The sequence below is a fragment of the Ambystoma mexicanum genome, chromosome 6p (assembly GCF_040938575.1).
Source record: "Ambystoma mexicanum isolate Mex_15411 chromosome 6p, UKY_AmexF1_1, whole genome shotgun sequence".
Taxonomy (NCBI): domain Eukaryota; kingdom Metazoa; phylum Chordata; class Amphibia; order Caudata; family Ambystomatidae; genus Ambystoma; species Ambystoma mexicanum.
In genome coordinates, this window is record NC_090935.1 from 1,469,259,618 (window position 1) to 1,469,279,833 (window position 20,216).

The following is a 20,216-nucleotide window of genomic DNA, read 5'->3' on the forward strand; positions in this document are numbered from 1 at the left end:
GCAGGACCAAATTATAAAGTATGGCGCAAAGAACTTGAAATATGGGCGAACGCTGAAACAAGAGCCTGGGAGGACAGCGTAGCCAGATCCACCAAAGACTCGAGCATGGCCCTAGCAGCATGGAAAGACACCATGTCTAGACTGTTTCGCTCCTCTGATGATAAACCCCCATGAACAATTCACCCGGTCGACCATCTGATCCACACGGCCGGCTAAAACACTCGAAACTAGACCCCCACAGCCCCGGATTATACCTGGAAAGATTCCACCCACCCCCTGGTGCCCAATCACCTTCCCTGTTCGGAAACCTGTCAACTATCACCCACCCCTAGTAAGGAGACAGTTAATGTTAATTTGTTGTATGAATGTTGTTGTTTGTATTTTGAAAAGGCACAATTTCAGTAAACAAGTCGGCTATTCTGAACAAAGAACCCGACCAGTAATATTGTATGATTATAACTATAAATGCCAATAAACAAATTTTAAAATAAATAAGAGGGCGTACCGTAAATATTTGTCTGTGAATCTGGTTTGAGGCACGCTTTGCATAGGCTACCATCTAGTGGTTGGTTCAGAGTATTTACTTTTTTTGTTTTTCGAAAATAGGTTATCAACGGGCGCATTTTTACTATCGCTTGGTCACATACGAACAGAGTAAGGAAACGAGTATCATAGATGCCGCCCGATGGGCACTACTGCTGTTGAGAAATACCATAGGAAGAGAATACCTCTAAACCCTGTTCTGACTGTTCTTAAAACTGCACTTGATTCTCTGACCACCCAAGGATAACTCACTTTTGCTCTAACTGTAATACGAAATTCCCTTGGAAGGATACAGTGCTGCCAAAAGCATAAGACAATTGAGGAGCACTTAGTTTAGCACCGGGCAGCCAATGCCAGCTGAGTCGGCGTAGGATACAGTCTTGGCCTTGAGGTTGAGCGATTGAGACCAAGATCAAGGCTGACCTCTGGGAACCTGCTTTGTGGTTGCCAAACTGCCCCATCTCCAAAGGACCAGCAATAGAGCTGTGCTACGTTGAAGATCATAGGCGGCCATAGGACTGCCTCAAACCTGAAACCCAAACACAGGCTAAAGCCTCGAAGAATTTGCCCTGAAGAGAACGCTGAAAGTTCTGGGTCCGCTCTGAAAGTTAACGTAGTCGGACCAGGCAGAGACGTAGACCGCAACAAGCATCAACATGTCAAAACGGCAGCACAAACACCCTTCCATTCTACAGCAGGGAAAAGGCAAACGCGCATCGTTGGCACAGGGGTGGGTTCTTAAGGTATGTCCACCCTCGCAAAATAAGTACCCCCCCCCTCCACCCCCTGACACATACGGAGTCAGGATCAGACCTCCTTCCTACAATGCAGCATCAAGACCTTCTGCAATTCTCAATGAGGGATGGGAATGCAAAGGAAGGCCAATGCAGATATAAAAACACGTGTTTCACAAAGCAAAATGTGCAGACCCATTGACAAAAAATACCACTTTTATGGGAGACTGGGAACTAGTGCAAACATGCAGTATGTTAATGGACACTGCTGACTCCCCACTATCCAACACACAAAGGATTAAGGTAGATCCCTTAACTGATTTAGTTGTCGTCATCACCCCCCCCCCCCATCCCTGAGAATCTTGAAGCAGATAGAGGCATTCCCACAAGAGGGGGAAGTCCTGGAACACCAGGGAGAGTACTCCTTGTACTCACCAGAAGACAGACATCCTCTCATTACAATCTACCAGTCAGACGGTCATTGAGTATACCAAGTTACTTAAGAGAGCAGTGGGTACTTTTGAGATCAAGGCCCAAGAGTCAGACAAGGATATGGATTTTGTTGAGAAGAGAACATCAGAAACGTATTCCATACCCCTATGTAAATATCTCAAGAAGCGCTGGATTCCCTCCCCGCGTATATCGGCAAAAACAAAGTTCACTGACTTGCACATAGAGACAAACATAGCTCTCTACATCAGATCCCATGCACATCCAAGAGCATCCTATAACGAACTTTGTGGTGTTCACCACCTCCCCCAAAAGAGGCAATGCCCCTCTGTCGACAATGGAGCACACACCATGAAGTGAAAACAAGCTGATTTATGCCCTTAGTCACAGATTAGCCACTTGCGCGGTGTATAGCATTAGCATTGTTGAGGCCACAGCATTAATGGCATGCTATAATAGAGCTCAGTGAGATGAGCTAGACTCGCTCATCCAGGAAGTGCCACACTCCTTGCAGGCGGCTTTTCAAACCAGTTTGCAGGAAGGGAAACTCGCAAATTGCCAAAGCAGCAGTAGTGAAATGTCATGCATGGCTATGGGGCAGAGGTTTCACATTAAAAACATGTGCGGTGACCCTGCTTGACAAACCGCTAGAACATTCACTTCTCTTTGTGAAGGAAGTGGATGAGATGTTAGAGAAAAGGGGGTGGCGGGGGTATACAATTCAAAATGCTGAGCCAGATTGGTTGCAAGACATACCAGCAGAGCTGGTGGTATTCTAATAGATGTTCAAAGACACAGCTACACTCCGCCAACCACGCAGTCAGCCTTTTATTTATTTTTTTAGGTTGGAACAGGGGCTTTGTTTTGGAGTGTTTTGGAATAGTTTGTTAATGCATCCCCCCCATCGACATCACTAGAATTCCCCACGTTTTTGCAATTTGATTCATGTGTTGACTTTTGAATGTAGGTGAAGCCTTTTGCTTTGTCACAAATGGCACAGAAAGCAGTGTCTTTGACACTGTTTAAGGGTTTTTATTTTTAGCCTTTCGCCTTTCTCGTCTCTTTCACCCTTTTCTATCCAAGGCGTCCTTAATCACAGGTGAGCGCTACTGATGGTTTATCCCTCGATTTTAAAAGCTACAGCTGAGCTGCAGAAATGGCCTAAATGCAGTGTCTCATCTCTCTGTAGCACCCCCATGGTCCTGTTCACTCTCCCTACACTATCCAAGGATTAGTTAGTGCTCTGTATGTATTATGTAGCATTTATTTTGTTCTCTCCCTCCCATGCTCATCTCATGCTCACGCCTACCTACCCTCCTTACTCCTCCCACCAAACTTTCTTGCTCCTCCGATTTTTCACTCCTTTTGTTTTGCCTCCTGCCATAGATGTTAACTCTCCACCCACTCCATTCGCCTTCCTCTCTGCTACTACTCTGCCTTCAACTTACTCCTCCTCCCACTGTGCCCTCCACTCCCTCACAATGCCAACCCCATAACCACTTTCTTCCACTCAGTAATATTGACTTCCTATACTTACCTTACTCTCGAGTCTTAAACCCGATTGCCACACAAACACTGGCCTTGTTACATTGACTTCCTTTGCTTAGCTTATCTGTTTTGGAGGCACTGGTCAGTCCCTAGGGCTAGCAGTGCAGGAGGGAGGGGAGGAGGAGGGGGCTTTTTTTCGTCTATGCAGCACACATCACCTTACAGTGCAGGGGTACCCTTTTTTTCTTTCAGTATAATGTCTATCATTTCTTTCACTTTGTGTATAAGACCTGTTGTTGGCAGTGGATATTTTTCCATATTTTTCAGGGTTTTTTCACATGCACCTTTTGTATTTTACTGCATAATGCCCTTTCAAGTACAATATACTCAAAATGGTTGAGCCACACATTTGTTCACCTTGTTCCCCTGGCCATCCTGTCCTTTAGCCTTTTTCCTGCCCTCTCATGTCAGGAAATGCCATATAATGGAAGTCTCGTACCTGGCAAAACCTTGGGTTTCCTGGGCAAAGCAGTTTTGTTAGCGTTTGGCTGGATGTGCGGGCTTAGATTATCTAGTCTCAATCCACACTTGGGCCACGGGTATGTCTGTTGCAGGGCCGATGGTTGGACAGCCCTTGCCAGTCGAATGGTACAGATTCTTAACACAGGTGTTGGGTAAAGATTTGGGGTAGTACCCTTAGGGTGCACTACAACAACCTAAGCCTCCTGGCAATAGGGGCCCAACCTTTGGTATAACTCTGAACTACACAGGTTGGTAGTGTGACCTAGCAGCCAGGCTTAACTCAAGAAGGGTCAATGTGAGCTGTAGGGGATTTGCACAGAGATTCAGTGACAAGTATTCAAATAAACACTTACACACAAGGTTTCTTGATTTAAAAAAAAAAAAATAATAATAATTTATTTACCAGTCATTTCAGTAAGCCTTCTTCAGAAGGAACAATATAAACGCAACACTCAAATACACTTCAAAAATCCATACTGTTAGGTTTCTTAGATTCAGTAACTCCTCATTTGGGATGACTCGCAGAGAATTCCTACACCCTCAGGTGACATAAATATCTAGGATGCTTGGGGACATTAATATAGAACCGTTACATCTAGAGTAGGCAAACAGTGTAAAAAGAAAGGTTAAACAGAATAAACAAGATCTCAAATATTTCTTTAATAAGGCAAATACCTTTGAAACCCCCAATGCAGAGTAAGTTAACCCCTTCCTGGAAGGATAGGTGCAACACAACACAGAGGAGAGAAGGGTCAGTCAGGAAACCAGGCTAAACCAATGTCAATGGGCAAAAGTCAATGTAACTGAAGCACTTCTTGAAGGTGAGTAAAGGTCTTTGCACAATGTTTTTAGAAGTCTTTGATGAAGAAGAATCAAATGTAGGGACACATGCCGGGGGACTTGTAGAGGAGCAGCAGACTTTACAGTACCTTTTGGTTTGAAGAAAATATTTAGCTAGTGACCTCTGTTCCTGTGCAGCTCTGCAGATCCTGTTGTTCCTGGGTCTCAGTCATGGGGACAAGAAGGGGGACTTCTGGGGACTCCTGCACCACAACGGGACGGTCACCAACTGCAACCGGCAAACTTTCAAACAAGTGGCACTTCAGTGTTTCAGCTTCTTGCGACTACTGCAAACAGAAACACTGCGGGTTTTGGCTGTCGAGATGGGCTTTCCTTGCTTCTGGGGTCCTGCTCTCTGTTGAGGGGGCTCAGGCTCAGTCTGTCCTGCTTCCTGAGAGTTCGGAGGATCTTTCTGGAGCTCTTGGCCAACTTAAAAGCAACGCACGCAAACTGGTGTTCCTCTTCCCTGGCTATACGGTTTGCCAGCAGCACTCTGTGGAAATTTCAACCAGCTCCGAGATGGATGTCCAGGTGGCTTACTTTCGAGTTGATTGGTCCCACCAACTCAAGGGGAGAAGTCGTCTTTGCAGAGCTTCTGTCGAGGCGAACCTGGAGCTTCAGCACCTCAGCAGGGCTTCACCGGGAAAACCAATGGTCCAGGAGTTGCAGCAGGCGTCCTCTTCAAGTTCTTCTTCGGATTCCTTCGTCCAGTGGTCGACTCTGCCTTCCAGCCAAAAAGCCTTGCCTTTTATGCAGGTTTCTCTCATTCATTCCAGCCTAGCTATCAATCACCCAGCAGGGTGGCTGTCCTTGCCGGACAGCCAGCCAGCCAATCATCAGAGTGCATTTGGGACTCCTAGGAGACTAAGCACAGGGAGTTTCGGACACATCCCTCACTTCCTGCCCCCACCAGACACTCTGGAGCCAGAGGCGGGTTTCACTCGTGAAGCCCGCCAAAGACAAAATGAACAAAGGCACCAAACCTGGTTTGGCGTGCAGATTAAATCTCAAGAAGGACCAAAACAAGAAATGGTGAAAAAAGAACGGAATGCAGCCCGCGGAAAAGACACGACACGGTAGTAAAAAGTAACCACTGCCAGCATCCATTAATTGTGTAAATGGTAACATAAAAAATGTTACATGAGCAGTTAGATGAAGGGGCTACGAAGTATCCCCTCCAGCACCCTATTGTAAGATAGTGTGTGCTGGTTCTAGAAAGTTAACAATGTAAGTAAAGTCAATTTCACTTTGCTGCACTTGGAAAAAGTAGTTAATCCAAGAGTAAGGTATTTAAACCTTGGGAAATCTAAAAGACTTCCCTGTGTCAGTGCACTAAAGGTGCTATGTGACACAATGCAAAAATATGCCTATGGAGTTTGTCAGACTCCAGAAACCAAAAGAAAACGTTAGAATCTCAAGAAAAAATACATCAGGGAGTGGTGGAAAAAGGTCTCTCTCTCACTCACTAGGTTAAAAATGTAAAGTCCTAGACTCCAGCAAAAGTGCTGGGGGTCTCTAAGGTAGAGGGGAATTAGCACATTTCTGAGAATTTTCCCTAACAACGGGTAGGGTGGAGATGAACCGTTTTCAAATTTGGGATAAAAGGAGGAGTCTTGCAGCTGTTGTTCAGATAGTCGTTGGGAGCCAAGACCGCTATGAACAGTTTCAGCCCGCTAAAGACAAGAGGATGACTGTCCAGCTTTGCCTCCAGTCCTGTCTCTCTGGATCGAACTCCTAAAGACCCTCGTCAGTGTTTCCATCCTTGGTCTGCTGGGACCAACCAGTACAGACACCTGTACGAAGATCATGCCCCAAGTAGCCTTCGTAAGTGTCCCAGAATCATCTTACTGGCTGACCAGCTTCATCAAATCCAGAGGCATCTCCAGTACACGTTATCAATTCTGAATGGTAGCTTGCAACTTCGCAGGTCGTTGGCATGTGGCCCTAGACCCATTGTCCTGCACCTGCTATTCTCGATCATGTGGAGGTTTTTCTCGAGAAGTGCCTTCTCACAATGAATTTGGCCTGCTGCCCTCCGGTCGGGTGTTCTTCAGTTGAGTCCTAGGAGGTCTGGTCCTGATCGGTGGAGTTCTGGTAAAGTCTTCTCCCCACCCCTCCCACACACCACCCCCCCCTCCTCACCCTCCTGCCCCCGAGCTTCTCCTAGAGTGTTGGAATTGGGAGGTGACTCCTAATGTTTCAAATTGACCTTTGTTTCTTTTCTATTGGAGCAGTTTACAGACTTGTTTGCTTTGCCACTATTGGTTGTTCACTTCTACAGCCTTCCTTACTGGGGACTTGGGACTCTTTAGAGCAAAATGCCTAGTTACCTAATCAGGCAAGAAAGTTTCAAGTGATGGGGACCTTATTTTATAAGGCAGGGTAAGATGTTTCCATTGCTTTTACTTTGTTTTTCTTTGCTTTACATTGCCTTTTATTCATGAATTGTTTCTCATTCGCTTTACTGCCTACAGTTTCATGGCTGAACTTTTTCTAATTGTATTGAAAAGTAAAGTGTAAGTAATCTCTTTTAGATCATCAACTGCGGATGTATTTATCTTTTATAGTTTTAATTTATTAATACTGCTTACCTGTGATTTTAATTGCTTAGTGTGTTAAGGCCAAAGTATTTTTTTGCTCCATTCAGCAGCAGTCTTGGTCTTTTACCTCTGCAGGGCATTCCCAACTGAGTGGCGAACATCTTTTGGATGGTCAAGGGTCTCCAATCTGAAGATTGCACCTGTTCGGTACCAGGTTGATCCTGATTGCTCCGGACTGGGTCCAGATAACATGGGTATCCGGAGTTGCTGTACATATCCAATTGTCCTCCTTGGTGCCTTCCGAGGAGAGTGAACTTGCTCTTCCAATTGGAGGTGCAGTTTTCTCTACCCAATCGGAGGGGCAGTTTTCTCGACCCGAACGTCAGCAGCCTGAACCTTTATGCTTGGCTACTGACTGGCTGAGATGCAAGGAGTGTGGGACTTGTCAGACAACATCCTTGATATGCTCCTCTCAGCTCAGAGACCTGCAACAAAGTCTACATTTATGCCTGCAGGTGGTGTAAATTTGCATCTTAGTGCCAGGAGAAGGGATTTGGACCCCTTATCCAGTTTTGGATGTTTTGCTGTCCTTGGCCCAAACTGGACTGCAAATTGGCACTGTTAAGGGATATCTTGCCGCAATTTCGGTTTTCGAGAGGTCCCCGGAGCAGATCGCATTCTTCACAATCCCCACTGTCATGACGTTTTTAGTGTTTATGTAACAAATTTCACCCATGCCAGTTTGTGGTTCCGGCATGGGATTTAATTTGGTTTTGACTTTCCTTATGGGAGCGCCATTTGAGCCTCTTCATTCCTGTTCGATTAGATTGCTCACCCTTAAGGTCATCTTCGTGGTTGTCGTTGCTTTCGTGAGACTGGTGAGTGAGCTCCAGCTGTTATCCGTTAAACCTCCTTATTTGGTTTTCTTCAAAGAGAAGGTGGCTTTGAGAGGGAGACCCTCTTTGCATCCAAAGGTGCTCTCAAAAGATCCATCTTCCAGTGTTTTTTTTTTTTGTTTTCCCTCCACCTCCTTCTAAAGCAGAGGAATGATTCCATCGGTTGGACCAGGTGTGGGCCTTTAGCTAAGTCTTTCGGACGATGGAGCCTATGAAATACGACCAGCTTTTTTCGCTGCGGCTCGTGCTGGCACGACTGTGACTAAACGGACCCTGACCAGGTGGATCATTCTCTGAATCTCTGAATGCTATGATCTGGCTGGGAAGGATATGCCCTAGGATCACGGAGCCTATTCTGCCACCTCTGCCCTCTAGAGGAGTCCCTGTCCTGAACAGTTTCATGTTCATTGGTCGATGGGCTTTTTTTTCCCAAAGTAATTTCCAATTCCGAAATTACTGTGAAAAAACCCCATCTATTTGTATCTATTTAATTTTGGGGGGCGCTCCCTTTTCCTATTTTACCCATAGCACAACCTCCTCCCCACCCATTTTAACCCTCCTAACGCCCCCATATATTTCAATGTTTTTTTTTTTTAAAGTAATTTCAGCGTTGTAAATTAGTTTGACAAAAAAAACCTGTCTGCAAATAAACAAGAGACCGTCCTGGACACCTGCCCGGCAGCAACATGGGTGTCTCTACACACGTTTGCTTAATATTACTGCTGGATTCCCTTTCGGTCCAGGATGCCCACTTTATTAGGGCGGACCTCCAGAGTTTTCTGACATAGGTGGTGTCCTTGATCACCTAACTTATCTTCGTACTGCTTTGGGAGTCTGTTAGAGCAGTTTTTCGGACGTTCTACCAACCTTCATTAAAACCATTCAACTGAGACAGTACAAGACTCCACTCTTAGTATAAGGCTGTACCCCCCTGAGTTCATGGTAGCGTAGACAGAGCAGCAAAAAAAAACGAAACCATGTATTACTACACAGTGGCCTGAATAGGCACTCCTAGGGGGACAAAGGTCCCTGTTAATATTAAAAAATGTCCATATGTGGACAATACAGTTAGGGTGGGTCGGTATGCAATATTGCTATATATTCTTATTTTCGATGTTCAATGGCAAAGATCATGTAAATCTGTATCACCAACATTGACATCAGAAGAAAGTTACTTTCGATAATTCAAACATAGAACAAACACATTTATTTACACTGTTCAATGCACAAACCAATATACATAATAGCATGAACGTGTTGTAACAATTGGCACAGACAGGCGGTCTGAGCAAGTTGGCCACAGTCCAGTGTTTACAGTCTTCACACTTCGACATAGGCAAGAGTCATAACAAATTCACTGTAACTCCACAATAGCTCCTTTTGGGTGTCTCAATTAGCAACGCGTTTCGGATTCTAGATCCATCTTCAGGGTGGGAGCTATGTTCTTTTTCATATGTGAGACCTATTGCGGTTACAAAGGATACATATTCATTATGGAATGTTAATGTAGATCAACGCTAGAAAAAACTAGCATATTGAAGGATCGAAAACAAAGAGCACTAACCTTCACATTCTTGTCAAAATTCTCAAGCAGGGTACCTTAAACGTTGAAGATAAAGTTTGTGCGAATATGGTTTCTTGGGACATATTACTCAAAGTAAAAGTGGCTGTTGTGCTGGCCAGAAGCCAAAACATAACCAAAGACTACTCACCCCATCACTTGGGTGCAGTCGAGACATAGTGAGAAATGGCAGTGGCAAAGTCAGGCAAGTCATATCTATATGATTGAAAGAAAGTCACATTTAACTAGAGGTAGAGACTGGGAGGACCCAGAGGGTCGGGAATCATTAATGGATCTGACAGGCAAAAGTGGAATGCTGTGGTGAGTCATGTCGTTAGATCACTTACATAACCTATACCAGCATGTCCAGTGTGGTTGCCCCCTTATAGTCACCCCATGGTGGTATGCTTGGGGGGGGGGGGGAGGAAATGTGCCTCACAGTCTATACATCTAGTCCCAATCCGGCTTATACTATGTATCTATGCTGCATGAAGGCAACGTTCAATGCTATGGCAAGCATTACCTGTGTTTTCCCCTTGTTAACTGCCATAGAGGCAATAGATAAAGTGAGGACCTAGCCTACTGATGTGCCTATTGATGGCCAAGAGCAATGCTCAAAGTAATGAAATTCATTGCACGTGATGTCCCATAGTAAACAGCCACAGAGGTACTAGATCGAGGTTCAATAGGGTGAACAAACAAACGGTCACTTGAAAAATGGCCACTTGATAAAATCAGTCCCAGAAAGTGGAACTGTGTATCGTACGGTTAATAAACAGACCGAGATCGTATAAAGATGGTGGTCAAAGACAGGTCTTACCTGGCACACAGGGACCACGAGTACTCCAGCCGCCTAGTCGCGGCTGCCTATGAACTTGCAATGCTAACACGGTAGGCATGGTTCCCACGTGTATGTACGCAGCGAGCCATGACTAACGTCAGCCATATTGGTGTGGGCTAAGGCATTGCTATGGACGCCGTGAGTCTGAAGCATGGTGTGAAAAGGATGGCATCTCAAAATTACTAAAAGGTAAGTAATGACTTTTGTAATTGTTCAATCTCAGAGTTAGTTACCAACTAACTCTCTTTTATAAGTGGGTAGCTTTTAAACACTTGTTCTCTTTTCTAGGCAAAAGGCCAATCCTTTAAAAGCCTTTCCCTTATTCTTGGAGCATGAGTGTTCTCAGTGGCAGAAGGGGGGGGTGGTCATTAGGGTCCAGTGGCCTACAGCAGGCAGTGTCCGAATAGGTTCGTAAGTAGCAAAAGTCAGAGTTCCTAAGGAAGAATGTTCAAACAGGTCCGGTTTTTACTTTAGAGTTAGTTGCAGGTCCATGGGCTTCACAGAAGACACCCTAGGAGGATTCCAGCAGTGGGCCTGGGTGAACTGGGTGAGAGAACTGTCACAGAACACACCCCAAAACTACATAGGAATCACAAGAGACTTAAGGTAAGTAAATACCCAAGCCAGCACAGTACCTCAGCAAAGATGACGATTTTGCAGCAGGATGACTTCAGAATCTGCAGCCAAATACCGGTTGGTGGATTCTTTGTCGTGGTGACTGAAAACAGGACCTTGGCAGGGATTTTGCAGCTGGGATCAACGGGGAAGGCTCTAGGCAAGGTTTTCCTCACAGCTGGATGCAGCTCTGTGGATTTGGCGCCTTTTTCAGGAGCACAGAAGACAGAATATCGCCTGTCGTATTCTCGTCATTACAAAGGTCCAGCACTCTGGTGGGGGACCTTTTCGGACTTGAATCGTTTCTCTGGAGTTCCAGCAGGATGCCCACGAAGTTTCAGTGAGATTCGTAATTCGGTAGACCGTGCACCACACAATGACTTGAGGTCCTAGGGTATTGGGGTATTGCCGCCCTGCAAGCAGGGCTGGACTAAGAACCAAAAGTGGCCCTGGACATTTTTTTCAAAGCGGACCCATATATATTTCGCGAGCGAGCACAGCGCATAAGCCTAACCTTTCTATGAGGGGGATTGGGAGTATCCCCCAAAAAAATGTTGAATAAAGTGTGTCAATTAGTGCATTTAAAGCGGGATTTAAACATATATGGATTAAAAAGTGATGTTTTAAATAAGTTAATCATCTCTCAAAGTAGATCTTCAATGATAGAGGGACCGGGGACGTTCCACATTTACAGATTAGAAAAACAAATGAATCCGTTATTAAAAGTGCCCAGACAACATGCATCCCTAATCCATTTCATCCATTGGTGAGAGGGGACAGCTCAAGGTCAGCGTATTTGTCGCAATAAAAGAAAAATTATAATGATAATCCTATTCCCATGTTGGGAAGGGTACACAGATAAAAAGGAATTCTTAAATTTGAATTGGCAGTGCCAACAGTTTTGGCTTTTGTGTAGGCACGGACAAGGCATTTACCAGACACTGCCATAGTGGTATTAATTGGACTGTTGCAGCTGCAAAGTGGCGAGAGTACCTGGGTAAATAGCAGTGCCTGGTGAATACCTCATATTGATGCACAAGTTTAAACTGTTGACTTTGCCAATGCTTGTTTTGAACAGAACTTCAGTGAAGGACTGGCTTTTATAAATCGAGTGGCTGAAGGCAGACCTGGTTGACATTTGTATTACACCAGTAACGCGTTTACAGTTCCAATGAAGTCGTTAACTCTCAGAAGACTGGTGTGAGAAAACACTGGCAGGCACTTAAGAGAACAAAGTTTGATGGTAAGGCTAGCAAAAGGAGATCGCAGGAGGATGTGTTTTGGGTGGAGAGGGGCAGAAAGCAGGTGGAAATGACCATAAGGATTAGCATGGCCATGGGCAGTCAATGGGTAGGTAAATAACCAAACAACACGTACAAGTTTGGTGTCCCACCTCATATGATATTTCTCCCTAGCTGCACTCTATTGCAATAGTTTCAGCGTATAGGTAGCATTTTTATCCAAAACTAACATAGAGAGTGAGTCATGCCAATGAAGCCCCCGCAGTGTCCTGAGAAAGCGACTCCGCACCTGTGCGTTCAACCATAGTTGTACACTTATCAGTTGATCCACTTCACCAATGACACTGTTTCATGTTGCTCTTGTTATGGCGAAAGCTGTATTGAGAGCGTGGGGCCTCATTCAGTTCCATACGTCCAAAATATGAAAACATGGGGTGGGCATGTAGTCACGGTACAGATTCACAGTCCATCTGTGTGCCAGAAAATAAAATATCAGAATTCTGTGTTGAGAGGCTCGCCCGCATTTCATATGTCAGAAAACGAAATTGCATGCATATATGTAATTCAGACAGTCCATTTTGACAGCTCTTCCTTCCCAATTCAAAGAGTACTATTGATTGCAGGAAAAACACACACCACCTATTATCAGTGACTAAAGGCAATTCAGCGTGCTAATCATAACTATGCACCAATCCTCTACATGGTGCTGCTGTGTGCTGCAGGCAATCGGTGGCAACCGTCTCTGCAGCAGCCACTCAACCCACTGATCCTCTTTGTACCACCAACACTGCAGACCGTATATAGGCTGAATTTCGTAGCGCTCTGCAGTGCAGCTGATGGCACAGCGACTGAGAGATCTCTGGATGGGAGGGGAGGGAGTAAGCCCAAATAACCCTTTTTACAGCTCCACTTAAGAAACTGGGCTTTGGATTAAAACTGCTTAGTACCATCATCATAATAGTTTAATCCCTGGTGGCAGGCTCCTAAGTCAGAGGGAGTGACTATTCCCATTTTAAAGGCCTTGGTGTCCTCTTTCTAATATTCAGGATCGTTCCAACAGAGCCAATGTATGAATTGGCCACCCAGTATTCTTACTGAGGCAGTGAACCACGCCTCACCTTAAACCGTGTAAAGCATCCAATAAAACAAATGCGTCAATCCTCGTTGTGAAAGAACGGCCATCTGGCCTGGTTTAAGTACCAGTAGGTAAACTGTTCAGGCCAGGAGAATTTCGCCTTCTTATTTACTTTATTTGGGTGGTTGCAGTGCTGGTCATTGGGCCGGCTCTCGGTGGATCCGAGATCCGGCACCAGATGTGTATCCGGATCTCAGGATCCGGCCAGAGTCAGCTGCCCAAGCCCATGAACCGCGCTGTCATACTTTATAAAAAAAAAAAAAAGTTTAAAAAGTGCCTGTGATAGCAGCATTGTCGTTTACCGCTGGCTTTGGCACTGGTGTGTAATCCACAATGCTCGCTACATGTACAACTGAAAGGAATCAGTTGCACATGTAGCGAGCATTGTGCATTACACCAAAACTGACGGTAAAAGGCAATGCTGCCGTCGCGGGCACTTTTTGTTCTTTCTTTTTTTTTTTTTTTTAAAAGTATTCATTTGATCGGATGGCCACTATCAACTCCGCCCCCTCTAGACCACGCCACCTCTGGCACCACCCCCCCAAACTCCTCACCCACCCCTGCCCTTGTGGGATCAGCCACCACATTTTTTCCATTTCCACCACTGGGTGGTTGTATTGGCAGGCTATAGAACGTGAAGTAGTTCAATGAACAAGTTTTCCTCAGTGCCTGAGTATTTATGCACCAGATAATCACTATGCGCAATGCAACTGCGTCGAAATGTTAAAATGAGATGATCGTCCAGCGTGCAGGAACGGGGGAATGCCAGTGTGAAAAATGCATTTATTATACATACGTCGATAATTGATGTATAATAAATGCATTTTTTCATACCATGGCACAGACGGCGCTGATGACGGTCCTACCGGTGAGCGGGGCAGGCCCCCTGCCCTCAGTGTTTTTTTTTTTTTTTTTTGGTTTAAGTAAAGTGCTATGTCTTTGCTATCATTTACGATAGCACGGGCGTACCACTTACACCGAAAAGTCGAAAACCAACACTGGGGCCAAGTCACCTGTACAACATGTACCCGAGATAAGGCCCGGAAAAGGAGAATAGATGCACAGACACGGGCACGATAAATCACTCACCAATGGTGTGTCATGATTCATGACTTACTCAAAGTGTGTCTGGAAAGTAGTGCTGTTATGATATAAGTTATTTATAATGCGCTTATTACCCAGAGATTTCTAAGCGCGGGCCCGGGGATCGAACCTGTGTTGCTCCATGTCGTCTTGCTTCCAAGGCGAGCATGTTGCCCCTAAACTATCCTCCCGATAGTAACCCATTAGCATAGCATTCAGAAAACAAACACACGGAGAAACACTGCACTTTACGATTTTACCCAAAATATTCTAGGAATGCTGCCAGGAATGGTAAACGAAAACTTAGAACCCACGAATCGCTTCAATTCGGTGAATGCATCTGATAAAATGCACACACGTTTTATTCTGCAGCAAACTCTACGCACATAACGGGCACAACACTTCTGTATATGTCAGTGATCAGAGCGCTTCGATGCCTTTACATATGGCTGGAGGTGCTATATAAATATAAGGTAACATAACATTGATACACGGCTATATTAAGGGTCTTTCTAGTATTGGGAACAAGTAGGAATTCTGGACGTTTCTAATTTTAAAATCCTTTTTAATCTTCTAAGAATTGCACTTTCTTTGCACTATTTGATTGGTTGAAAAGTATTCAGACTTCCTGCACATTGCGTTACACTAGCAGGTAGCACTGGCGATGTGTGCACGTCAAGGGTAGACATGTGCACATAAACTGCCCATAATGTCTCTTCTGCCACAGGGCCAGCTGAATGGTGGGGTCCACTAGTCGGTAGCTGGCTCCGGTTTCGTGCTTGTGTGCACTACTGCACTGTACTTGCTTTGGGCCAGTGTCAAAGGCGTGGGCATTGGGGACCTCGGAAAGCATTTTAGCAGTATCGGCGCATTGCAATAGCGCCTTGGCAAGGTTATTCACATCTAGGCACGGGTGGATGCCCTTGCGTTTCGCTTCCTCACAGTGGCACATCCTTTGATCAAAATTATACAGTGCTGCATTTCATCAGCACTGATCAGACTGTCAAATAATGCACCTCACTGTTAGACCGCCGATCGTCGATGCAGGGCCTATCCGGCCTGGCCTGGATCTGCAGCTGCTCCTGACTCGGCTGGAGGTCTAACAACTAGGCCCTATGCTACTCAATTGTGAGGGCACGATTTATTCCACAGTACAGTGGAATATCTTTCATGTTGTGTAGCGCACACGCAACCACTTACAATATGCAAGTATCATGGTAGCAATCTGTGTGTTTTGCAAATTGAGAGTGACATTTGTCGTAGTGTTCTGCGTTAATGTTGACATATGGACATATGCTGTGGAAATGAGGTGACTACTTTAGTTTAAGAGCCATTTTACTGCCACTGGGTCGAAACCTTTGCAGCAGGTAAAACGTGAGTGTGCCAGGCACGCACCAACAAAATGATATGTACATTGCTGACGGGCAAGCATACACGCCAACTCCTCCTTATTCGGGAAGGAGACTCACGATTTTGCAGACATAAATGTTTTTCCCATAAAGTTTTACCTTCTAAAATCCCTCACCCCATTCAAGTCCATAGGCGAACTGAATTATCCTTATTTCCGTCTCATAATCTCCCACTTGGGAAGGGGGAGGGAGGGGTTTCATTTTGGAAATGTACAACCATCTACATTTCGTGCCTAATGGGTTAAAAAAATTGGTCTTGGGAAACATCTGAGCAAAGCGCCTATTGCACTCAAAAGCGTAGATTGCTACATCTGAACACTGCATGCTGATGCTCCCTATACGTTCCATACCGGGAGGGAACACCGAACACAATAAGAAATGAACATATTTCTCAACCTGAAATTGAGAGCCATGCTAGATTCATGCAAGCACTCTAATCACTGCACCAGCTACTGCTCAATGAAGATTGTGCGTCACTGGCAGCCACAACTTTTAAAAGCAAACCAGCGGTAGCCCACATCTCGTATGCGCTGCTATTGCCCTACATTCCCCAGGGCAGGGCACCTGGACGGACAGTCCTGAAGAGCACTGTCCTGGGGAATGATTTGAGGGACTGGCTGCCGCTGCAATGCACAATTCAAGAAATAGATGATTTTGTTCAGTCAAGTAACTTGACTTGCAGGCTTTAAGTTAAGTTACTTAACTGAACGAAATAAACTATATCATCAGCAGTAGCAGTGAGTGACCATCACAGATCAGAGGACCAGCAGAGCCAGGCCGGGATAGGTCCTGCTGCATCGACGCTCGGCTGGGCTCTCCCTCACCCAGGTGCTGAACCCACACCAGCCGAGCATCGATGGTCCTACCTAGTCTGGCCTAAGCGGTTTTGTCTACGGCCCAATAACGGGGCACTGGGGAATGATTTGAAGGCTGGTCAGGCAGCCACTGCAAGTTAACTTTACTCACATGGACGATCTTGAGTTGAGACTCGAGATACATATCATCAACTTGCAGTGTGTCTCGATTCTTACCTGACAATCGATCAATCTTGTGGCTTGCCAGGCCTCATGCAGCCCAGACCAGCTGCCTGCCTGCACTACTTGCTAATGTGTGCACTGTGCGCGCAGCCTGGGCTGCAGGCAGGGCACATGCAGTTCCAATCTGGTGCCCAGCCCAGGAGGCCCTGCGCAGGCGCGGGCCCAACCCAGCTGCTGGGAAGAATAAAAAAAACCATGGTGCCTCTGCCTCGGTCAGTGGTGGCAGCCAATTTAAGGCAAACCACCCAGGCGGAGCCAAGGCAAAATCACGCGATGTGTTTATGCTAACACATGTGTATCCTTCTGCTCAAAAAGAGGCCCTACAGGCCAGAGGCCTACCAGGGATGTCCCGGTGGGGCAGTCAAGCCCTGCCCGCAAGGTCGCAGCATGGTATGGGATGGCTCAAAATGCAGAGCTTCCTGAGTCTAGTGGGTCTCGACAGACTCTGGGCCGGGGTCGTCGTTTTTGGAGTCCCTAGGTCGAGTGGAAGCAAGGGCTACAGGAGGCTCACGTTACACAGCAGGCTCTCCGGTCACTGGAAATTGCCTCAGCTGCTTTTCGTTCATCATCCTCGTCGGTTTTGGTTCCAGTGGTCGACTTGTCTTCAGCTTCCAGGTTCAGAGTATTTAAGAGGAACTGCAGCACAACTTCTGCATTCTCTCCCTGCATTTTACAAAAAGGGGCGGTGTGGTTGTCCAATCAGGACAGCCAGCCCCCACTGGGATATGTCCCCATTCAGGCAAGGAGGACGAAAAAGGGCTGTGGAGTTGTGGAGTCCTACCTTGCTTCCTGCCTTCACAGACAAACTGGAGCCTGGGCGGGGAGTCCATGGGACTCCCGCCGAAGATAACATATCACACAAGGGAATATCCCGCCCAGAATGTCAGGGGAAGGAACAAGAAAGGACCAGGAACACTACAATGGCGAAAAAACAAGACTGGGTCAATTTTGGTAAAATGAGCATCTATGAGTGCATTTACCGGGGCTGTGCACACTGACTGCAGTAAAGGAGCACCAAATTAATAAAAGGTATCACTGTCACCAGCCATTAAAGGTAGGCTTGTCCCTGTAACAGAATCATTACAGTTTTGGTGTGAAAGGGGATACATTGTGTCTCCCCAGCACTCCACGTAAGGTGGGGTGTGCTGGTTTCACCAAATATGTAAAGATCCTTTCGACCCTTGGGAAACTGTAGTTCTCACAAGGTTAGCCAGAGAAAGTTAAAAGGGGAGCCCAAAGGGCAACCCAGCAATAATCGGGAGTATGTGCCAAAAGTTGTCAAAGAGGATAGAATTAAAAAGACACTATCGAGAGTCTAAAAAATGACACCCATAAAAAGAGTAAAAGACTGTGTGTGCGGTAAAAGGTTCCCACTCAATGAGGTATAAGGAAAAATAACCCACCAGTAAAGCAAACATTTCTGGGATTGACACAGGTCAGGAAAATGTATCATTACCATGATCATCTTATCTAACAGAGTCTATCATAGATGAGGAATCTGTATGAGGAAGGAATAGATTAGAAGAACAAATGACTTACCTCTTGGTAATGATATTTCGGATGGATGTACCTCCCATGCATTCCTGGTCACCCTCCCTACTCGCCCCTCTTGGCAAATCGTCAGTACAAATCCCTGGGACAATTGACTAACCCACGAACCAAAGAGGGAATAGTAATTTTCGTCACTCACGCGGCCAAAATTCCTAGAGGGGCTCCAATTACGCACAGGGGCAGGGTACATCATGGGGTGGCAACCAACAGACTACCCAGAGTTACGGCAGAGGTAATAAAAGGGCCTGTGGTAGAGCTAGAGGCAGCCCAGCCAGAGGCAGGACGCCTGTCGGGAAACAGTGACTCTCCACTCAGGGTCCCTTCCCATGCATCCCCAGTAGGGGGGCGCATTTCCATCTTCACCCAAGCATGGGAAGGGATCACATCGGACAGATGGGTGCTGTCCACAGTGTCCGCAGTATACTGCATCAAACTTCTGGAGCGCCCCCGCAACCACCCTCTACGTCAAAAAATTCACTCCCTGGACCATCAGAAGATCCTCCTCGAGGAAATCGCCAATCTTCTAGCAAAGGACGCGATGGAACTCGACCCGGCCAACCAGGTAAACAAGGGTATTTATTCAACTTTGACAATGCGCCCAGTATTATACTTGCGCCCTGCAAACAAGTTTGTCAAGCCCCAAAGATTTTGCATGACTACTCTCCAAGAGGTAATCCCCCTCCTAAAAAGAGGGCATTACCTGGCAACATTGGACATGAAAGATGCCTATTTTCATATTTCCATGTTCCCAGCGCACAGAAGATTCTTGCGCTTCAAGGTGGACAGTCAGCACTACCAGTCAAGGTGCTGCCCTTCGGTATAGCCTCGGCTCCAAGGGTATTCACCAAGGTACTGGCGGTGGCGGCAGCACACCTACACAGGGAGGCAATCCCAGTGTACCCTTACCTGGACGAATGGCTCATCACGGGGGAAACCTCAGTAATTTGCAGATCCAACATCCAAAGAACTATTGACCTCCCCTTCGAATTGGGTTTCTCGATCAACAAGAAAAAATAAAGCCTGGTGCCAAGCACCTCCAAACAGTTCCTAGGAGCTGTCCTAAACACTCAAGAGGGGTTGGCCTTTCCATCAGAGGAAAGAAATCAGAATATACTGCTGCAAATTCCTATATCAGCCCGGTCGTCAGATAAGGGTGTGGAAAGGAATGCATTTGGTAAGCATTATGGCGTCATGTATTTACCTGGTTCCCCATGCGCGCCTGCAACCCATGCAGGAATGGTTGGTGAAACGATGGTCTCAGGCAAGTGGTCAGTGGGACGATCTAGTGGTTGTTTCGCCAACACTTGTACAAAGTCTTCACTTGTGGACGAGGGAGAACCTGTCAAAGGGGAAACCCTTTTTCGATCCGGAGATGCAAGCTGTAGCCACTACAGGTGCATCCCTATTGGGGTGGGGAGCACACCTCCTTCACTGCACAGCTCAGGGTCTCTGGTCTCACACAGTGTCCAAGAATCACATCAATCTGCTAGAGCTTCTGGCATTCTTCAGAGCGCTTCAAGCGTTCGAACCCCACCTGATAAACCTGTCGGCGCAGATCTTAACAGACAGCACCACAGCCATGTTTTACATAAACAAACAGGGAGGGACTCGTTCGCCAAATCTGTCCAGGCTTGCCCAGAAAATTTGGATATGGGCACTCAAACGGAACATTTACCTGTCATCTCAACATGTTCCAGGGGATCTCAATTCACTGGCGGACACTTTGAGCA

The 20,216-nt window shown here is 46.1% G+C and overlaps 1 protein-coding gene across 1 annotated transcript in view; it reads left to right on the forward strand.

The window, feature by feature from the left end:
- SDAD1 (SDA1 domain containing 1) overlaps positions 1-20,216 on the forward strand; it is a 551,728-nt gene that overhangs the window by 240,473 nt on the left and 291,039 nt on the right. The window lies entirely within an intron of this gene.